Here is a 22,878-nt window from a genome sequence, read left to right as displayed (position 1 = left end):
TTCTTCTGCCTGCAGCTTCCCCTGCTTGTGCTCTCTCTCTGACAAATAAATAAAAAAATAAAAATAAAATAAAATAAAATAGTAAGAGCTTTCTGAATCATTTTGAGAGCTATTATTTTCTAGGTAACTGAGAACACTTAACACTTCAAGTATGAAAACTTATCAAAAAACTTCCCACAGCATGTTATATATGTCCCTATCTTCTGAAAACAGACTGTACCCTTAAAAATAATAAGCTTTTCTTGATAATTCCAAGAAGCAGAGAAAGACAAAGCTTAAAGACTTCTTGTTCATACCAAATATTGCCTCAAGTCACACAGCAAGTTAACAAGCTGACAATTCATCATTTGCTGAACTCTGAACTAGGGTTTCAATTAAACACCCTGCTTGAATCATCTCATTTAATCTTCCAATACACCTATTACTTATAACTTATGACTGACTCTAAAGCATATTATCAATTTAACATATTTCTTTGGTTCCCCAAAATTTAACATTAAATGTATATAAAAATTTTTCCAACAGCACACAATTATCCATGTAGCTTCATATCCCTTTTTTCTTCCATATCAGAGAGTTTGAGTTTGAGTATCACAGACTTTTAAGTCTTCTCCACACTGGGTCTAGAGGTTCTTCTGAATTCCTTTTGTAAGAAGAACATCAGAGTCATATTTTATAGCTTGTGCTTATGAACTTGACCTCACTAGCACCTTCAGTTTGAAAAGTATAATTTCAAGGTATATTAAAGACTAGCAGTGTTTCACTTGCATTTCCATTTGATTAACCTCAGAATATTTTTGTATTCTTTTTATTTCAGTTATAAATTACTAGATGACATAATGCTTTGCTTTGAAAGGCTGACTTTGGCCAGGTGTTTTGATTCCTCAGTAACAATTCTTCGTAATCAGGGCAAGTTTTACTTCTCAGAAATTTGGTAATTTCAACTGCCTTTATTCGCACTGCCTTTATACAGTAGGTAATCTATTGTATATATCATATTTTAAAAATTTCATTGTTAATTCACTATACAGCAATAAATTCTTTAAAAATTTTCAAGCAAGAGGGGCGCCTGGGTGGCTCAGTCATTAAGCATCTGCCTTCGGCTCAGGTCATGATCCCAGGGTCCTGGGATCGAGCCCCGCATCGGGTTCCCTGCTCGGCAGAAAGCCTGCTTCTCCCTCTCCCACTCCCCCTGCTTGTGTTCCCTCTCTCGTTCTGTCTCTCTCTGTCAAATAAAAGAAACAAAATCTTTAAAAAAAAAAAAAAATTTCAAGCAAGAACTAGGAAACTTCTAGTTAAAAATACGTAGCAATCAGATGTAATGTATGAACCATGTTTGGATTCTGGTTTAAATAACTGTCGACATTTGTGAGACAATTAGGGAAACTGGAATACAGATTAGGTATCAGACTATTATTTATTGGACCCCTTAAAATTTCTGTGAAGCTATAGAGATAAATTATAAATAAAATTAATTTAACTTAATTATTTAAAAATTAACTATTTTTATTTTTTTTAAACAATTTTATTTATTTGAGAGAGAGGGAAAGAGAGCACAAGCAGAGGGAAGAAGCAGAGGGAGAGGGAGAAGCAGGCTTCCCGCAGAGCAGGGAGCCCCATGCGGGGCTCGATCCCAGGACCCTGGGATCATGACCTGATCCGAAGGTAGACGCTTAACAACTGAGCCACCCAGGCGCCCCCAAAATTAACTATTTTTAAAAATTAAATTTAGCGGCACCTGGCTGACCCAGTGTCAGGGTTGTGAGTTCAAGCCCCACATTGGGCGTAGAGTTTACTTTAAAAAAAAATTAAATTTAAATTTAACAAAATGTTAAAATACATTCAAGTTTCATTAGGCTATAGAACATTGCTGATGTAAACAGATACATATAGATGTCCTTAGATGTCAAAGATGCATACAGAAGTATTTGTGAGTGAAATGATACAGTGTTTATAATTTGCTTTAAAATATTCCTGGGGCACCTGGGTGGCTCAGTCAGTTAAGTGTCCAACTCTTGGTTTCGGCTCAGGTCATGAACTCAGGGTTGTAAGATCAAGCGCCATGTGCAACTCTGCACTCCATGAGGAGTCTACTTGAGATTTCTTTTCCCCTCCCTCTCCCTCCCTTCCCCCTCCCCCCATCTGCTCCTTCCCCTGCTCACACATGTGAGGTCTCTCTCTCTCTCTGTAGGATAATATATTTCCCCTAAAAATGGCAGTAGGGGCAGAACAGATAAAAACAAGACCAACAAAATCTGTGTAACAACTGAAGCTGGATAAGGGTTCTTGAGGTTTATTATTTTATTTTCCCTACTTTTGTATATATTTGAAAATTCTACAATAAGAGTTTTTAAAAATTGGACATATGTGAGTAAACACAATTAAAAATGCAAGTAATTAAAAGCCTTTGTGAAAAGAAAATGAGAATGGGAAGGAATTCTTGCCTTTATTACTAGCCCTTCTGTAAATGTAATTATTAGCCAAATATTCACATTTAACTAAAACATTTTAACTCTTTAAAATAGAATATAAAAATTTCACCTGACATGAGGTGCTAGCAAAGTAAACAGTTCGGCCAGAGTGATAGCTAAATGGCCCACACCTATGTCTAAAATCTGCACTGACAGACATTACCAGATACAAGTCCATCACAGGTTACCTCCCTGCTGAGAACTAACACATTTCTCCTGACTTCAGAAAAGCTGAAGAGGGTAGAGAATGGGTAGATAATGTTTCTTAGAATCAAATAAACAGAATAATCATTTGGGAGTAGGAGGAGGGTAAAGAAACCTTGACACAAAGAGATTGATACATTTGTCCAAATTATTGAGGGTTTGGGAAAAACCAAGATTTAAACCCATGTTCTCCCATTTTGCTACATCCTGTTACTTATCTGGATTCCCATTTAATGTTTACACTGTGCCATATTCAGTCACCTTACTGACATCTGTTTTTCTGCTTGACTTTGTAACAAATAGTTCAGATTACTGCTTCCTGGGTTCCTACTGCTTGCTTACTTACATCACAACTTTTGTGTATCAGCTTCCTCATTTACAGACTATATAACAAGGATACACACACAAATATATATACATACACATAAACAATATAATATACATTGTTTATGTGTATGTATATATACATATGTGTATATGTGTATACATATGTATATATGTACATATGACAATGTAACAATGTAAAAAAATTTTACATCAAAAATTAATCAATGTATTTCACTATATTAACAAGATTAAAAAAGAAAAGTCATATGATGATCTGAACATATGCATTAAAAACATCTGGCATTTCAATGCCCATTCACGATTAAAAAAAAAAAACACCTCAACAAACTGGGAACAAAAGAAAATTTCCACAATCCAATAAAAAGAGTATACAAAAAACCTACAGTTAACATCACACTTACATGGTGAAAGTTTTCACTTCCTACCCCATCCCCCAAGATTAGGAACAAGGCAAAGATGTCCATTCTCAACACTAAGGCAAGAAAAGGAAATAAAAAGCAGACAGATACTGAAAACATATAAGTAAAACATTCTATATTTACAAACATGATTCTGTATGCAAAAAATTCCCAAAATCTAGAAAAAGCTATTACAGGATAAGTGAATTTAGGAAAATCAGAGATTATGAGGTCAAAATACAGGAATCAACTCTATTTCTATGTGCAAGCAAAAGTCAGAAATTGAAAGTAAAAAAGACCAATTTACAATAGCATCAAAATACATGTGCAAAACATACAGTAAAATCTACCAACATCACTGAGAAAAGTTAGACTTAAAAAATCTGAGATTACTGGGGCGCCTGGGTGGCTCAGTCGTTAAGCGTCTGCCTTCGGCTCAGGTCATGATCCCAGGGTCCTGGGATTGAGCCCCGCATCGGGCTCCCTGCTCCGCGGGAAGCCTACTTCTCCCTCTCCCACTCCCCCTGCTTGTGTTCCCTCTCTCACTGTCTCTCTCTCTCTCTGTCAAATAAATAAATAAATAAATCTGTAAAAAAAAAAATCTGAGATTACTATCTCCATGGATTAGAATAATAATGTAAGGTGTTGACTTTTCCCAAATTAACTTATAGATTCAGTGTAATTCCAATCAAAATTGCAGTAGGTGGGGTGTCTGGCTAGCTCAGTCAGTAGAGCATGTGACTCTTGATCTTGGGGTCATAAGTTCAAGCCCCATGTTGGGCTTAGAGCTTGCTTAAACAAAATTGCAGCAGGCTCTCTTGTAAAAAAAAATTATCAAGCTAATTCTAAATTGCTAAAGCTAAACAAACTCAAAAGACCCAGCATAGACAACACAATTTTGGAAAAGAACAAGTTGGAGACTTAAACTAACTGACTTCAAGACTTATAAAACTTACAGACAGTGCTGTACTGGCAAAAGACAGACATAGAAATCAACAAAACAGAACAGAAAACCCAGAAGTGGCCAACTGACTTTCAACAAAGATGCCACAGCAATGCAATGGGGAAAGGATTATCTTTTTAACAAATAGTACTGATACGATTAATGATGTATCAAAAAATGAATCTCAATACTTTCCTCCCATGAGACATAAAAATTGTAATGAATCATGGCCCTAAAAGTAAGAGCTCACCCTATAAAATTCCTTCTAGAAAATATAGGAGAAAAATCTTAGTAACATTGGGTTAGGCAAAAATTTCTGAAACAAGATATAGAAAGCACAAACTATAAAAGAAAAAAATTAATTTAAAACATTTGCCCTTCAAATGATATTGTAAAGAAGGAAAAGGCAAACCACAGACTGAGAGAAAATATTTGAAAAACATATATCCAATAAAGGACTTGTATCCAGAATATGTAGAAGATTCTTAAAACTCAGAAATAAGACAATCCAATAAAAAATGGGCAACAGATGAGAACATTCAATTCACCAAAGAACACATACAGATGGCATATAAATACATGAAAAGATGTTCAACACCATTAGTAATTAGGGAATGCAATCTAAAACCAAAATGAGATAACACCACACACCCACTATGTTGTCTAGAATTTAAAAGACTGAAAAAATTCAAGTGTTGGAAGGATGTAGAGCAACTAGAACTCTCATATATTCCTGGTGGGAATGCGAAACTAGTACAGCGACCCTAGTAAACAGTTTGGCAATTTCTTATAAAGTTAGGTATACACTTATCATATCACCCACCAACTGCACTCCTATGTATACGCCCAAGAGAAATGAAAACTTATGTCCACAAAAGGTCCTGTCTGCCAATGTACACAGTGACTTTATTCATAATGGTTAAATAATGGTTAAAAAAAAAAAAAGGAAAAAACCTAAATGTTCTATCTGGTGACAGGATAAGCAAACTGTAGTATAGCCGTACGCTGGAATATTACCCAACAATTGAAAGAACAAACCACTGATATATCCAACAGTGTGGATGAATCTCAAAAGCATTAAGCTAAGTGAAAAAAGCCAGACACAACAGACTATACACTCTATGATTCCATTTATATGACATTCTAGAAAAGACAAAACTAGATAGATAGATATAGACAGAGAGATAGACACAGTGACAGAAAGCAGACCAGCTGTTTCCAGATGATGACAGAAATTAACCGCAAAGGGGCAAAGCACAAGAAAATTTTTTTGGAGTGATAAATGTAGTTTATATCATGAGTGTGCTTTTGACATGATGTTTATTTACTTTTGTCAAAACTCATCAAGTTTTATACTTGAAAGTACTATATTTTATTGTATATACATTATGGTTAAACAAAAAGGACAATAAAAACAACAAAGGAAATATAAGCCAATACAAATTGAATACCATATATTCAGTGGCGAAAAAAAAAAGGGAAAGAAAGAAAAGGTTCTAGAATACGTACGCAATTTAGTTTGCAGTCTGGTGCCTTATACTATACCATTCTGCCTCCTTTCTAAGAGTGCCTCTCTAAATATCCAGGTGAGAATACTCATCCTCCGTCTTTTCCATGGAACAGAAAAGATGTGTGCACATATGCATTCGCATGCATGTACACACACACACAACTCCTATAGGAGTACTAGACTTATCTCTTAGGTCGATAATCTAACTATGTATCCTGTTCTCTCCCACTTAAGACAACATAACAAAATGAAAGCATCAGAGTGTCTTCACTACAAGGAATACCTGAGGTACTTTAAACTCTTATTAACAATAAGATACTGGGTACACATTTCATAAGATGGCTGAGAAATGGATCCAAGCAAACTACAGTACAAGCAAATTCATTCTTTAATTCACTCTTCCAATAAAAATTTATGAAGACTTAATGTTGTCAGTGAATAAGTGGCAAAAATCTGCAGAGAATTAAGTGTTATTAATTTTAATGAAATTAGGTCAATTAGTTCCTAAGCTACAATAGAGCCAGGAATAACATAACACTTATGAAGTAACTGCAGAAAAATAATATATATATATAATCAAATGCTAAATTTTGTGGTATTTATAAATGCTGTAAAAATTCATTCATGGTATGAGTATCAACTGAGTGACTATTCTCTGCCAGGCGCTGGGGTTACAGTGGTAAGCAGAACATAGGATAGTCCTTGCCCTGATGGGGCAGGAAGGCTGGTTGACATTAACCAGGTAGGCACAGATTACTATGTAATAGACTATGCTAAACGCTATGAAGGAAAAAGGGCTTTCTTTCTATTCTTTCTTTTTTTAAAGGTCAAAACAAAATCTTATGCTCCAGTCTTAACTAATGAAGATCACACTCCCCAGCTAGTCTCTTGTCCTGATACTTCTGCAAAAACTTCTATATCCCATTAAAATCCCGCCTTTCTGGAAAGCACCAGTGTTGCCTTCATGAGCAAGTCTTCTCCGATCCCTACAAGAATTAGTAGTTTCTCCTTTCTGTAATGTGACAGAGAATAATAAAAACAGCAAAATTTCTTAAGCACTTATTATCTCATGTAATCATTAAAACAACCATGAGATATAGTTATTATTATCCCCATTTTAAAGTTGAGGCTTCAAACAAGAGAGAATTAGGTTACACCTGTAATTAGCTGCAAAGCCACAAATCCAACTTAGGTCTTTAACATAAACACATTCTTTAACCAGTACATTTTAAATACATACTTTAAATTTTAATTGGAAATACAAGTGTGAATTCATGACCTATTTTCTCTTTCGGGGGGGGAAAATGTATTTCCTAACTCTGTCCACTTTTAAAAGGCCTCAAAACAATGACGAATTCAATAGCCCACCTCTAAAACCATAGGTTATGATCTCCATATACATATACCATTTCCTAATATACAGAACATGATATGATTCCAGGTCTGGGGCAGAAATGCACAAAATAAACTTAGAACAAGCAGCATATTAGAAAGTAGTTTCCAAAGCTTTTAAAATAAATTAATTTCTTTACATTTCAGAAACTGCTCACTACTTCTTAAAATCTAATCTCTCTTCTTACCAATCAAAACCCCCAATTTTAGCTAGACACATGGCCACCCAAGAAGAGGTTACATTCCCCCTCTGCTTCACAGTGTGGACAAGTTCTGGTTGAGGGACTCCGACTGGAGCTGCCATATACAAGTTTTAGGTCATGCTCATAATAGGTGGCTGCCGCCTGCCCTCTACATTCTTTACTCCTTCACACAGGCTGAAATTCAGTTGTAGTGTTGAACTAGGTAGAGTATGTTGTAAAACCAGTATCAACCATTCAGATAAAAGTGAAGTCAAAGCAACAAAGTAGAAGGAACCTGGGGCCCGGGCAACAGTTTGGAGCAGGACCAAGCTACCTCCCAGACCACTAACCAATTCTGTCTCTGATGTGAGAGAAAAGGCTTTCCATCTTTTTAAGCTACTATTACTTTTGTCCAATTACAGCAGCCAAACCAACATCCTAAAAAATAAACTTGCCAGAAGATTTTCAGAATTCTTGCAGGTTCACAACTAGATGCTCGTCAATTTGTTTTGATCTGTGGCAGAAAATATGCATTCAAAGAGGCACTATATATGCATTAAAGGCAGGGAAGCACACATTCTAAATCAAACTAATTCTAAATGCCTTTGTAATTTAAGAAATAGAAAGTTGGCACCTCCAGGATCAAGTCCCCACTCTAGTCCCAATTACTCAGATTTGCTTAATGTAGATGGGCAAAAGCTTCAAATAAAATGTTAACACTTCTGGTGAAACTATTTCTTAAATCTCCTTTCTGAAATGTAACACAGCCTTAACTCTTCCTCAGAACAAACAGCAACAACAAACCTACATAACTAGGATCAGGCCCTTAGATTCATTTTGGTTTCCTCCTTCCTCCAATAAATGTAATAGTTCTAAGACTGAAGATTTAGTCCTTCAACTTCCTTTCTCTCCCTAAGGTTTTACCCTTCAACAATCATAATCCTCAATTATTTTTCTGATTATTTCCAAGTACAGTTTAAAATCCCAAAATACCGAAACTGAAATTATCTGGTTGAGAAAAGGTATATGAAAGAAAGCTACCTATCCTAGCATTTGCTGCTTGGGATTAAAGAACCAATGCACTCTGTTACAGCACCTTTATATTTCTTCCTAATAGGAGAGGTTTGGTTTTTTTTTTTTTTGAAGATTTTATTTATTTGACAGAGAGAGACATAGCGACAGAGGGAACACAAGCAAGGGGAGTGGGAGAGGGAGAAGCAGGCTTCCCGCCAAGCAGGGAGCCCGATGAGGGGCTCAATCCCAGGACCCTGGGATCATGACCTGAGCCGAAGGCAGACGCCTAATGACTGAGCCACCCAGGTGCCCCTATGAGAGATTTGTTAAAAAGGAAAGGTTTACTAAATGCCACTAAATTGGTCATTTTAAAATGATTAATTTTATGTTATGTGTATTTCACCTCAATAAAACAATATACAAACCTTAGCAAAAGCCAAGCCCTTTACCAATCCAGTTAAAGAAAACTCCAAGAAAGAACAACACAGACAAAGATGGAAGTAGGACAGAAAAGAAAAATAATTAAGAATGATGATGATGATGGTGATTATAATGGATACAATTCGGGGCGCCTGGGTGGCTCAGTCGTTAAGCGTCTGCCTTCGGCTCAGGTCATGATCCCAGGGTCCTGGGATCGAGCCCCGCATCATTGGGCTCCCTGCTCTGCGGGAAGCCTGCTTCTCCCTCTCCCACTCCCCCTGCTTGTGTCCCCTCTCTCGCTGTGTCTCTCTCTGTCAAATAAATAAAATCTTTAAAAAAAAAAAAAAAGAATGGATACAATTCAGAAGTCAGAATAGAGACATAGATGCGGGGAAAAAAATTGTTAAAGAAATAACTTAAAGGGTAGAAGTTTCCAAACTGAAGGGCCTGCCAGGAGGCCACCACAACATCTAGTGGAAGTGAGAGAAGTTAACAAGTAAGAGAATGAATATAAACTGGGTAAGAGTGATAAGAATTAAGCCCTAGAAATACAAAGAAGAAAATGCAACTAAATGCCTAAAAGCTTTACAGAAGGTAGCACTTGACCAGTGTCTTAACAAATATTGAGTAGGTTCTAGGAAGAGAAAGGTGGGAAGAGGTAGGAAGCATCCCAGAAGTATGGAACAGGCACTGGTAAGTAAGAGTGTGATGGAGTCAATGAACAACGGGGACACTTTTTTGTTGGTGAAGCACTCAGTTGCAGTGTAAACCAAATAAACCATGGGAAAAGTTGGGATGATATCATAAAGGGCCTTTTATATGCCCAGAAAGGGGAGTATAGATATCCCGAGGTAGGAAATAAAAGCAAAAGGGAGAATGCCTAAGTAGCATCAAAACTCAGTAAGATAAAGGCAGGTGGGAGTGGGCAAAATGGGTGAAGGGGGTCAACAGGTACAAACTTCCAATTATAAAATAAAGAAGTCATGGGGATGTCATGGACAGCATGGTGACTGCTGTTAATACTGAATTGCATATTTGAAAGTTGCTAAGACAGTAGATCTTAAAAGTCTCATCGCAAGAAGAAAAATCTTCTGTGTAGTAATCAATGTTAACTAGACTTTATTGCAAGGATCATTTCATAATATATACAAAATATCAAATCATTATGTTGTACATCCAAAACTAATATATGTCAATTATATCTCAATAAAATATATACAAGCCCCCCCCCCAGCAGCAGTGCTCTAAGAGTGTAACACCATTTGCATGCCTAACAATTACTGAGGACCCTAAAGAGCTTTTGTTTATATGGGTTATATCTATCTACTGATGCTTACCATATCAAAAATTAAAAGAAAGTTAAAACATAATGGCTAACAAAACAAATTTTGGAAATCTGTTTACAGATGGAAATCTGTATATACTGATGGATGAAGCTGTGGGAATAAATGAAATTGCCTAAAAAGGAACATGGCAAATATACAAGCCAAAAAACAAAAAACAAACAAAAAAACCCTAAGATTAAACCAGTACAGGGTTAAGGGGACAGTCATAAAGCAAGATCAAGGATTAAATGGAACCAAAAGCCAAATGAAAGCCAGGAGAGTGTAAACCCAGAAGCCACTTTTAAGAAAGAGTGTTCAAGGGGCTCCTGGGTGGCTCAGTCCTTAAGCATCTGCCTTCGGCTCAGGTCATGGTCCCGGGGTCCTGGGATCGAGCCCCACATCGGGCTCCTCACTCAGCGGGAAGCCTGCTTCTCCTTCTCCCACTCCCCTGCTTGTGTTCCCTCTCTCTCTGTGTCTCTGTCAAATAAATAAAATCTTAAAAAAAAAAAAGAGTGTTCAATAATGCTGGCAAAAGCTCACAAAAGAGAAAAATTAAAAACCAATGACTGAATCTGGAAGATGATGAAGTCATTGGTGACCTTATTAAGAATGGCACAATCAGAAGCTAGATTGTAATAGATTAAGGAATAAAAAAGGAGGTAGGGAAGTCTAGGAGAATCAAAAATAATTTCTTAAATTTGCTATGAAAGGAATAAAGAAATTTAAGAAAGTCAGTAGAAAAGGAAATAGAAAAAGGGTATGTGAGGGTAAAATAAGAGTTTTTCCATTTCATTTTTTTTTTGGAATGGCTGAACCAGGGAGGCAGAATTACACAACCATCACCGCTAATTTCAGAACATTTCCATCACCCAAAAGAGAAACCCCATTCACGCTGGCATCAACTCTCACCCTTAACTCCTAGCAACCACTGTAAGTTTCTGTTTCCATGGATTTGCCTATTCGGAGATTTCATATGAATGGAATTATGCAGTCACTGGCCTTTTGTATCTGGCTTATTTCATTTAGCATGTTTTTCAAGCTTCAGCCATGTTGTACTGTGTGTCAGAATTTCATTCCCTTTTAAGGCTAAGTAACATTCCATTGTGTGATATACCACATTTTGTTCATTCGTTCATCAGTTTCTACTTTTTAGTTATTATAAATAATGCTGATAAGACATTTTATGTGGATATATTATCATTTCTGTTGGGTATATACCAAGAAGTGGAACTTGGGTGCCATTGGTTAACTCTATGTTCAACTTCATGAGGAAGTGCCAAACTATTTCCATAGTAGCTGCATCACTTTACATTCCCACCAGAATGTATGAGGGTTCTAGTTTCTCTACGTTCTCACCAACATTTGTTATTATCCATCTTTTTTATTATAACCATTATAGTAGGTATAAAGTTGTATCCCACTATAAAGTGGTTTTGATTTGCATTTCCCTAATGACTCATGATGGTAAACATCTTTTCATGTGCTTAAAGGTCATTTGCATGTCTTTAGAGAAATATCATTTCTAATCCATTGCCTATATTTTAATTGGGTTGTCTATTTATTAACAGTTCTTTTTATATTCTGGATACTAGGCCCTTATGAGATATATGATTTACAAATATTTTCTCCTATTCCATTACAGTCTTTTCTTGATAGTATCCTTTAAATCACAAATATTTTTAATTTTGATGACATCAAATTTTTCTAATTTTTCTTTGGATGTATTTCTACTGTCATATCTAAGAAACCACTGCCTAATCCAAAGCCATAAGGTTTTAGTGTGTATGCTTTCTTCTAAGAGTTTCAACTCTCACAATTACACTGCCCATCCATTTTTATTTCATTTTCGTATATGGTATCAGGTAAGAGTCCAACTTCACTCTCCTGCATAAGGATATTTAGTTGTCCACTATCACTTCTTGAAAACATCATTTTTTCCCCATTAAATTCTTGGCTCCCTTGTTGAACATCAAATGACCATAAATGTATGGGTTTATTTCTGAACTCTCAATTTATCCACTGATCTAGATGTTTATCCTTATGCAGTACTGTACAGTTTTTTGTTTTGTTTTTATTTATTTTTTTTTTAAAGATTTTATTTATTTATTTGAGAGAGAGAGAATGAGAGACAGAGAGCATGAGAGGGAGGAGGGTCAGAGGGAGAAGCAGACTCCCCGCTGAGCAGGGAGCCTGATGCGGGACTCAATCCCGGGACTCCAGGATCATGACCTGAGCCGAAGGCAGTCGCTTAACCAACTGAGCCACCCAGGCGCCCCTTGTTTTGTTTTTAAATCCCACACTAGAATGTGAGGAGCAATAAACTTGAAGTAAAAATAAAAAACCAGGGGCGCCTGGGTGGCTCAGTTGGTTAGGCGACTGCCTTTGGCTCAGGTCATGATCCTGGAGTCCCGGGGAGTCTGCTCGGCGGGGAGTCTGCTTCTCCCTCTGACCCTCCCCCCTCTCATGTACACTCTCTCTCTCTTTCTCTCTCTCTCAAATAAATAAATAAATAAATCTTTAATAAATAAATAAATAAATAATAAAAAACCAACAGACTAGTCAGGCCATGCCTCTCAATTGAGAATCAGCTAGATTTATTTCTTCACTCTCACAGAATTGGGAATTAAGTGAGATGTGAAATTACCCTGAAACAATAAAAAGTAACAAAATTAAGTCTTATTACTTATCTTCTCAATGCTTACATTCAAACTCATAAATTATTTTGGCAACCAAGATTAAAAGAAACACAGTAAGAATCTGCCTCTAAGAAACAGTGGCTAGCATATAGTAAGCCCTCAATAAATTATTGTAATTAACCATTTTCCAATTGTTTTGTATTCTTTTCATTCATTCTCAATGACTATTAAGATTATGGAAAACCAATTGATAAATTAAAATCATCATACTTCAAGTTCTTTCTTTAGCAATTGTTTCCTTGAAAAAAAAAAAAAAATCAAGTACATGTCCCTTAGGCTATTTCTAGTTTTTTTATATTATCCAATACAAGCATTTAAGACAGTTCTCCTCATGATATTGAATAAGGAAAGTAAAATTAAGAAATTATTAAACTCAAAGCAGATTCTATAAAATTTAGTAATAATCTGATTTATTTAGTTGGTAGTCCTTACAGTTCCTTAGTTATATGTATATCCTTTAAATTTTAAAAACGAGGTTTTTTGGTTCTAGTAGTTTAACAGCAAAATCAGTTGAGAAAAGAGCAACTAAATTACTTAGCAGTCAACGATATGAAAATAATTTCTTTCACAAAGTTTTACTCCAATAAATTTCAATGGTGAAGTCTATGTATTGAAAAATAATTATTCACCATTAAATTCACCCATTTTAAAAGTGCCCAGTTATTTTTAGTAAATTTACAGAGTTGCACAACCATCACCACCATTTAGTTTTAGAACATTTCCAAACCTCAGAAAGATCCCTCGTGCCCATTTGTAGTCAGTCCCCAGTCCACCCCAGGCAACCACTAATCTACTTTATGTATGATCCATAAAAATGGAATCATATAATACATGGTCTTTTGATCTAGCATAATGTTTTGGAGGTTCATTCATATTAAAGCATGTCAGTAGTCCATTTCCTTTTATTGCTAAATAGTATTCCAAGTTTCTTTATTTTATATCAGGTATTAAACAACCCACAAACAATTTATCCTCTTTTACGAGGTTAAAAAAAAAAAAAGTTGCCAAAATTACCTACTCCTTGTATATTCCACACTGTCGCTACCATCTTTCTAAAATCCAAATCTGATCACTTTCTCCTATACTAAAATCTCTTCAGTGGTTATTACCATCAACCTCTAATACAGTCTATATCCCCTGGCAGAGCATACACAAGGGGCCATGCCATCCATCCAGTCTCATTTCCTCCTTCTTTACTGAACATTCTGCCAACTAGCAGTACTGAGGTGTAGATGGTTCCCCGACTCTCTTCTTTCACTTTTATGCCTTTGCACTCATCTACTTCCCAACCTGAATTAATCTTTTGAAGTCCAACTTGAGACATTTCCTAGCACCAGCCTCACTTTCTCAGCAGCTTCTGCTGTGATCAGTTTACTTCTTATACCATGCCACAACTGTTTACCTCTCTCTTAGCAAACTCATGCTCCCAGTACCCAACCTTCTACCTGAACATCACTGGTGTTTAGTAAGTATTTGTTCAATTAAACTGAATATATTCTGACCACTACCATTCTTCTGCTCACTTCATTAAGGAAGATCAACTGCACTCTAATAAAACTCATGGTGAAAAGAGCCTGAAAGTAGTCTAACACAATTCAAGGTCTAGGGCACTGATCTACAAAATAGGGTATACTTCAGGGGTCAGCAAACTATGGCCCAGCAGCCAAATCCAGCCCTTGGCTTGTTTTGGTAAATAAAATTTTATTGACAACAGCCACACTCATTCATTTAACACATTGTCCATGGCTGCTTTTGCCCTACAGCAGTGGAATGGAGTAGTTCTAACTGACCAGGTGAGCTGAAAAGCCTACAATATTTACTACCTGGCCCTTTAAGTCTGCAGACTCCTGGTATACATCAGGATGTGAGGGAAGAAAGTTATCAGAACTTCCTTTGTTTAATTTTTTCATCTCCTCTTTTAAAATTTCTATTTTTGTAGATGTTTTCTAATATTAATATACAGGTACCTGTGTGTATATAACTATACATATATAATATCTAAACATAAAAATGGACAAAAATTGGGGATACTGCATGCCCATATTATATTTTTTTTCTAATACAGGAAGCTCAACAACAACAACAACAACAAAAACAAAAATAAAACTATTAAGTCTTAGGACAAGTTTTAGAATTTACTTAAAAATTTGGCAACCAAGGTTATTACATGAACAACTGGGTTCTGTAAGTGCTTCAAAGCACAGAGAAAGAAGCCTAGAATGAAGCTTTTTCCAAAACAAAATGCTCAAAACATCTCTAAAAACTTTTTACTGAGCTAAAAATGTTATTCAAATAATGCACAGTCCTAATATTCTTCAAGTTGAATGCAATAATAAATAAACTGCTTCAAAGGTGGTTATGTTTTTTAAAAAATTATTATAACAGACAAATCAAATGCAAATTTGTCCTTCAGAATCCTGAAGTCCAATTGCCTGATAAACAATACATGATAAATATATAAACTAAGAGAATACCTCACTAGTTAATTTTTTTAATCCATCTGTACTTATAATGCAATTCTGTAACCAAAATATTCCTTAGCTATGAAAGTAAGCTGTTTCCCTTTAAGACAACCGATCCTAATCTAAGGTTCTGAAGGGCCCAGGAAATACCAAATTCCTCCCCTTACAGATCTTAATGTTAAGAGGTTATTAGTTTCTAATAACTCAAAAGTTGGGGTCTGGTCATCATCATCAACAAATTTATAAACTAATTTACCAAATGAACCTGGATTTGTCAGGTTAGGGTTATCATTCTGTGTTGAATTATATTCTCCAACAAATAGTCACAGCCCCCAGAGAGAACTACACTCTACTCTGCTCACCTTTAAGGCTTTTTCTGAGGCCTTCCGAGATGACTAGCATCAGACTTTTGAGGAAGGCTAGCCATTAGACAAGGCTTTTCCCCACGATCTGACTGCTTGAAGTGACATCCAGGATCAGGTCGATCCTGTATCCAGGAATCATGACCCTCCCTGAGGCACCAGTCATCATGAGACAGTCAGTGCACTTTGGCACTTCTTGAAAACCACTGGGCTGCTCCTTTAGCTGAAAGGAAAAAAAACATCAAAACCACAACAAACAAAACAAAGGGGGAAAAATCAGTAATTCAACCTGAAAAGACAGAGCGTGGGGAAAAATAAACCAAAACAGCCTTGTCTAGATCAAAATGTAGCCTTGCCTTGATGTAAAGATCATAGTTCCAGTCACTGCACAAAGTTTATTCCTATTACACAAATCTAAAAATTTTTAAATCTATTTTATTACATCTGAAAAGAACGATTGAAAATGGAAGTTTACATTAAAAAAAACTATTTATGGACTACAGCTAAATAACTATAATGAAGGTATTTATAAAAGACTAGCAGCCTATGGCTTATGTAAGTGTGCCTCACCAGGAGACCAAATACTCATTTTTCACGCTCTCAAATTGTAATCTGACTTAGAGAGGCATAAAATGTATCTAACAGGCTGACTTTAACTGAGTTTAACTGGCAGAAAACTGCTAATGCAGTTAAAGCTGATCTACAACTATTCTTAAATTACATACTAATGAAGAGAAAAGAAATTGGGCTTGCATCCTCCTTAACTGACTTGACGCTAGTATAAAGTGTCCCCACACACACAATGCTCTTGTCCCAGCATTCTGAATTTCAATGTTCAGGCTAACTTGAACAATTTTAAATGTTCACATCACTATTGCCTTAAATTTAAAAACTTAAAAACCTGATAAATAAGTAATAAGATGACTTAAAGCTTATTTGTTTAATCTGCTTCAAAATAAAACTATCAACATCCAGAGATAAAATTCTGCTTATTTCTGTTTTTAAGTACAAAATACTTTTCCTAGGACATAATGTTAAAAGACAAAAAGTCTTTGAGCTATTGTTTTAAAAGTTGGCTCATAATTCCTTTAAAACACTGGTACCCTAAAGATGATAGTTTATTGAAGAATTATTTTATATTCCTTTCTACTATGTATCCAATATCCCCATTTCAGTTAAAACTACCAACATCTCCACAGATCTCAGGTTGGAAACTTCGAAATACTACTAAACTGTCTTTCTCTTTTTTTACTTGTTTGAGAATATGATTAAAGCTACAAACCTCCGTCCCCCAGAAGAATGTGCATAATTGCACAAACAGGCAATGTCTAGATTAAGTTTTCAGGGAATTCACAGAACCCTCTGGAGCTCAAGCCTGGACTCTGGTTCAGAACCCCTGTCAAACACTGCTTTTTTTTTTCTCCCACCTTACCATCTCTAAAGACCTGCCTAGTTAGCATACGTATCAAATTTCTCACATTTCTGCCTTTCTGTCCAGCACTGGCTTAGTTTTAGACATCCCGTGTTTTTCCTGGATTATTCCTCGTAGTTTGTGAATTCTTCCCAGTTTACCATCCTTCAACCTATTTTCTTTCACCTTGCTTGCAGAGTAAGCTTACTAATGCAAATCTGATCACGTAACTCGCCTGATTACCAAGCACCTTCAATACCCTCTGCAAATGTTAACAAAATGATGTCCATTCTCCTTAGGGTGGTTATCTTCTGGACTCTACCTACATTTCAAGCAATCACTCCCCCCTGCCTATGCTTTCCATACTCCACTCACATAATTTATAGTCTCCCCATACACTGCTTTTATGACTTCATACTTTTGAATACTATTCCCTCCTGAAATGTCATGGCTCAATTTCTTATTCATCTCTCAAAACTTATCTCCCCTGGTTATGCTCTCTCAAAAACTTCTATTTAGGGCGCCTGGGTGGCTCAGTTGGTTAAGGGACTGCCTTCGGCTCAGGTCATGATCCCGGAGTCCTGGAACTGAGTCCCACATCGGGCTCTCGGCTCAGCAGGGAACCTGCTTCTCCCTCTGACCCTATCCCCTCTCATGCTGTTTCTCTCTTTCTCTCTCTCTCAAATAAATAAATAAATAAATAAAATCTTTTAAAAAAAAGCTTCTATTTATTTCTGCCATGAGATTTATCTCATGTATACAAATGCTTATTTACTTGCCTATCTTCAAATACGTTTTCTAGGGGCAAGAGCCTTGCTTAATTTCACCTTTGGGGTCCCCAGTACCTAGAACATAGTAGTATTAAATATAAATGTATTGTGTGCCATAATTCTTGTACACAACCAAAGTTACTATGCCTCACCAAAAAAAAAAAAAAAATTGATGAATTAATCTAAAATACACATTAAGAATTCAAAATCAAAACAATTCATTACAGAAGGGTATTTCATCGGAACTCTCTAGAAAACAAGAATTAAGTGTAACGATCACCAATTCTTTATAAATTGCCCTCATCTGGGTCAAGTATGTTGTGTGTATGTATATATGTGTGTGTGTAAATACATATAAAAAAACTTTTTTTAAATAATACTAGTTATGGACATCCAAACCAGGAATTAAGCACAATAAGGGGGCGCCTGGGTGGCTCAGTCAGTTAAGCGTCCGACTTTTGATTTCCGCTCAGGTCATGATCTCAGGGTTGTGAGATTCACCCCGCCTCGGGCTCCGCGCTGGGCATGGAGCCTGCTTAGATTTTCTCTCCCTCTCTCCAGCCACCCCCACCACTCATTCTCTTTCAATCCCTCTCTTTCTCTTCAAAAAAACCCCAAAAAAAACACAATAAGGATAACAGAATACTATGCCGTCCTTTGGATAAAAACGTCTTAAGCCAAGGATAGCAAGCACATGACAAATAGTATGAATTAATTACTTCCCTTTTCTTACCCTCTCCTGCTCTGCCTCATCTCATACTCAGGGCCAAAGAGTCCTCCTCAATTCAGCATACTATAAAAGCAATAAATACAGACTAACTGCAGTTGGCAAGAAGTATTTCAGGGGTATCCAATAATCGATTCTAAGCCATATCAAACACAATATTCACAGAAGACCTATTGCATATTCCTTGGAAACCCATTCCCAAGTTTAATAATTCCAAAGGTTGTTTTATCTTACACAAAATATTTTACTGGCATTGAAAGTAAAAAATGGTTGTTTTGCTACAGTTGTTCATTTTCAAATGTGTATTTTATAATTTAAAATATATATATTTACAGTCACAATGTATTCTAAAACTATGGTTTTCAAATCTGTGTATCAAAATCAACTGGGACAGGGCGCCTGGGTGGCTCAGTTGGTTAAGCGACTACCTTCGGCTCAGGTCATGATCCTGGAGTCCCGGGATCGAGTCCCGCATCGGGCTCCCTGCTCAGCAGGGAGTCTGCTTCTCCCTCTGACCCTCCCCCCTCTCATGCTCTCTCTATCTCATTCTCTCTCTCAAATAAATAAATAAAATCTTTAAAAAAAAATAAATAAATAAATAAAAATAAAAAATAAAAAATCAACTGGGACATTTTCAAAAATACAGATTCCCAGATCCCCGTCCAGATCAACCGAATTCCAGAATTAGAACTGAGCCATATATATTTTATAAAACACCCAAGATGATTTTGATGCAACCATCTGAAAACTAATGTTCTAAACATCATAGTAGTCTATATATGGGAAGAGCTACAATCAGAAGAATAATAGAAACATCGCCAAATAAAATTTTCCTTACATGTATAGGGTCTCTGATTGCTTACTGGTTCTGACAGGCTAATAAAGGAAGGGTGAAATTGCTCCAGCCTCTGAATAAAAACTACTTCAATATATCTTACCACAGAATTCTAGATAATAGATTAGTTATTGTAGCCATACAGCTTCATTAAAGAGTGGTCAGCTAGCATTTTTAAAAAATTATTCTATTGCAGTGCTTGGATAGAGGCAATCCTTAAAGAGTTTTTCTTTCCACATGACCTTGAAAAAAGATATATCCAATAATAGTATTGCAAATGTGTTGCTGAAATTCACTATAGGTTATTAAATTGAAACATTTCATCAACTTCTTTATTATAATTTACATATTTTCAATATACTAATAATTGCAGATGTATACATTTCTATAGCATACCGGGAATTATAAATCCAGGTGTTGAGAGAACAGTGCTCCATGAATGGGTATAAAATAGAAAATGCAAATGATCTGCAACCAACAAATTTCTTATTAAATGTTTTGGAAAGTTGAATTGACAGAAACTAACATATACAGTAATGTGGTACATATGTACAGAACATTTTAACCACAAATTAGTAAGACAGGAGCTAATCTTGACATTGCTACTGAGCCCCTGGTAATATCAGAATGAAAAGACACCACTGCTAAGGGATAAACATGACAACTCAAAAATGCATTTACACACAGATCTGTTTGATATTCTATCATACTACGATGACATTCCTCAAGATTCCTTAGAGGTCTTTTTAAAAAAGAAAAAAGAAAGAAAAAGTTACTCCAAAATTCTAAGTGTACTGGGAAAAAAACAACTATTTTAAATGTGCATTTAAAAGTCTTGAGTGACACAATTAAAATAGTTTTGACAGCTTTTGACACATACTTTTAGTGACTTTACTAAAACAAAAACATTTTATGGAGGGAGAGATGAGGTTCTGAATTATTTCAGGTACTAGAAACAGAACTCAAAAAAATTTGGATTGCCTTGATCATACAGATCGCAAAGAGTTAAATATAAACTATAATTATAGATCCTACAGATTATCCTTATAAAAGGTAAAACCATTTACACTGCAAAGAATGATCCAGAAAAATCACTAGTACCAATCCACATCTCAAAGACTGAAGAGACTGCTGCATCAACTTTTGAGAATTGAAAAGCTGAAAGATAAGACCCTAATGTGTAGCCACTTGAACACATAGCTGAGATTACTCCCACACTTTCTTTCTACAAACACATGCCCTTTCTGAATATTTGCCAAGAGAATTGCCTCTCGGCCTTTTGGCTAAGATCAAGTGTGAATATTTGCCAAGAAGTTATAAAAGTAGTTGTCCTAAGTTGTCTTAAAAGGCTGGGAAAGCTCATAAGAAGGCAAAACTTTTATTGTCAAAAGCCAACATTTTATTTTTTACTGCAAATATCTTCTCCAAAATGTTAGCCTCCAGGGCAATCATATCACTGATAAAGAGATGCGGAAACATTCTTCAGCATATAGAAATCTCAATATTTGAAAGATAATACTACTACTAGCACTTTCAAGGAAGAGAAAAATAACTGCTACACTACCCTGGAATGTCATTCATCACCAAGAAGGTACTGGCAGGATCTCTTCTGGCTACTTTATTGAGCAATATAGTTAGCCATGTGTTCCTGGAATCACAGTAAGAATAGTTTTCCATTGCAAAACAGTGCTAGAGAGGATCTTTGCAGAGAATTAAAACCAGAAAATTTTTTTTTCAATAACTCTAATTACAATTTTGTAATTCTACCAAAACATCTGATACATCAGTAAGACATGATGAATGGTACTGGGAGTAATTGGCCATAGTGCACTATCGACATCAAGGACTACTACTATGAGGGTAAGCAATATAATTTTCTTGTGTATCAGAATTCAAAGTCCCATCTAACTCACACCTCAAATGTGAAAATACTGCAAACCACCAGTTTTATCAAATAACTACATTTAAAAAGAAAAAAAAGAGGCAAAAATACACACATACTCTTCCAACACAGCAGTCACCAAAAGTCCTACAGTTATCCAAAAATACAACACTAGAAATAAACTCATGACAACTCAGACAATTGCCTGGACTTTCATTAAATGAAGCCAAAAAAGATAATTAAAGTCATGAAATAAGGTAGAAAGATGATATACAGCTCAAGATTTTTGCCTCCAATACAAAGCTATTATTCTCCTACCTCCTCACACCCTGCTAAGTGATGAGCTGTCATAGAGGAAATGGTATCCCTATCTTATTTTGACAAATAAGTTATAAGAAATTGGGTCATTCTGTCCTGAACAGACTTAGCCAGGTCAAGAGACAGTATGGCACCAAGTTTTTCCATGAACTATTTTCTAGGATCAAAACAATTTTATACCAGGCTTCTTTATAAATTTCACAGATACAGGCTAAGAGCCACATCCTAATACTAAATCATCCACAGGTCCTTGAATTTAATCAAAATTAAAATGACCATAAAAATTCACATTACACAGGATTTGACACATACACAAAACAGATAATATTAACCCTCCCCCTCCCTCTTCAGTGCTCCCATACACTTAGTATATATCTCTGTATTATAATTTATAAAACCATTTAATAGGCAATCTCCCTGTTAAGACTGTGAACTTAAAAACCAGAAATCAGGGCGCCTGGGTGGCTCAGATGGTTAAGCATCTGCCTTCAGCTCAGGTCATGATTCCAGGGTCCTGGGATCGAGCCCCACATGGGGCTCCTGGCTCAGCAGGGAGCCTGCTTCTCCTTCTTCCTCTGCCTCTCTCCCTGCTCATGCTCTCTCTCTCTGTATCTCTGTGTCTCAAATGAATAAATAAAATCTTAAAAATAAATAAATAAATAAATAAATAAATAAATAAAATAAATAAAAACCAGAAATCTACCCTATTCATCTTTGTTATCCTCACTGACTAGAAATAAATGCCCTGGTCATAACAGTCATTCAGTGAACACTGAGTGAACAAGAATATAACATCTGCATAACAACTGTATAGAAAGCTGAAGTAGACAAACAGGAAATCAGGTAAATAGAAGATAAATTTTAAGACAACAAAAAAACAGAATCAAATATAGAGGCCATGAGATACAACAGGGAAAAAAGCACTGGTCTGGAGGTGTTGGGATCTCTTTGGAATTCACATCAATTCTAATCAAGATTTTGGCAATAAAAAATGCTATAACCTTAAGCAAATCACTTTCCTCCCTGGATCTCAATATCCTCATTTGTAAAGTAAAACGTAAGACTACATGAGTTCTATGTTGCCTTATGTGCCAAAAGGATGATTTTAAAGCAGCAGAAACATGTATTCCTGAAAAACAGCACCAACACATCAGCTATAATACCCCATGTGAGTTAGTATAACTCTTAAGCAAAGGATATCATTCAGG

General features: G+C 35.9%; 1 protein-coding gene across 4 annotated transcripts in view; it reads right to left on the bottom strand.

Annotated features, from left to right (window-relative positions):
- Positions 1–22,878, bottom strand: part of INTS6 (integrator complex subunit 6) — a 106,701-nt gene that overhangs the window by 59,168 nt on the left and 24,655 nt on the right. The window contains exon 1 of one of the 4 annotated variants that reach the window (XM_031041964.2): positions 15,728–15,867. The exons of the other annotated variants lie outside the window; for them this stretch is intronic. The gene's annotated coding sequence lies outside the window, so the exon portion shown is untranslated. Of the gene's footprint in view, positions 1–15,727; positions 15,868–22,878 lie in introns of those variants that run through there. 4 annotated transcript variants of the gene reach the window in all.

The sequence above is a fragment of the Leptonychotes weddellii genome, chromosome 3 (assembly GCF_054177405.1).
Source record: "Leptonychotes weddellii isolate Sample4059 chromosome 3, ASM5417740v2, whole genome shotgun sequence".
Classification (NCBI taxonomy): Eukaryota; Metazoa; Chordata; class Mammalia; order Carnivora; family Phocidae; genus Leptonychotes; species Leptonychotes weddellii.
The sequence above is the reverse complement of the archived record's forward strand: the minus strand, read 5'-3'. Positions and strand labels throughout refer to the sequence as shown.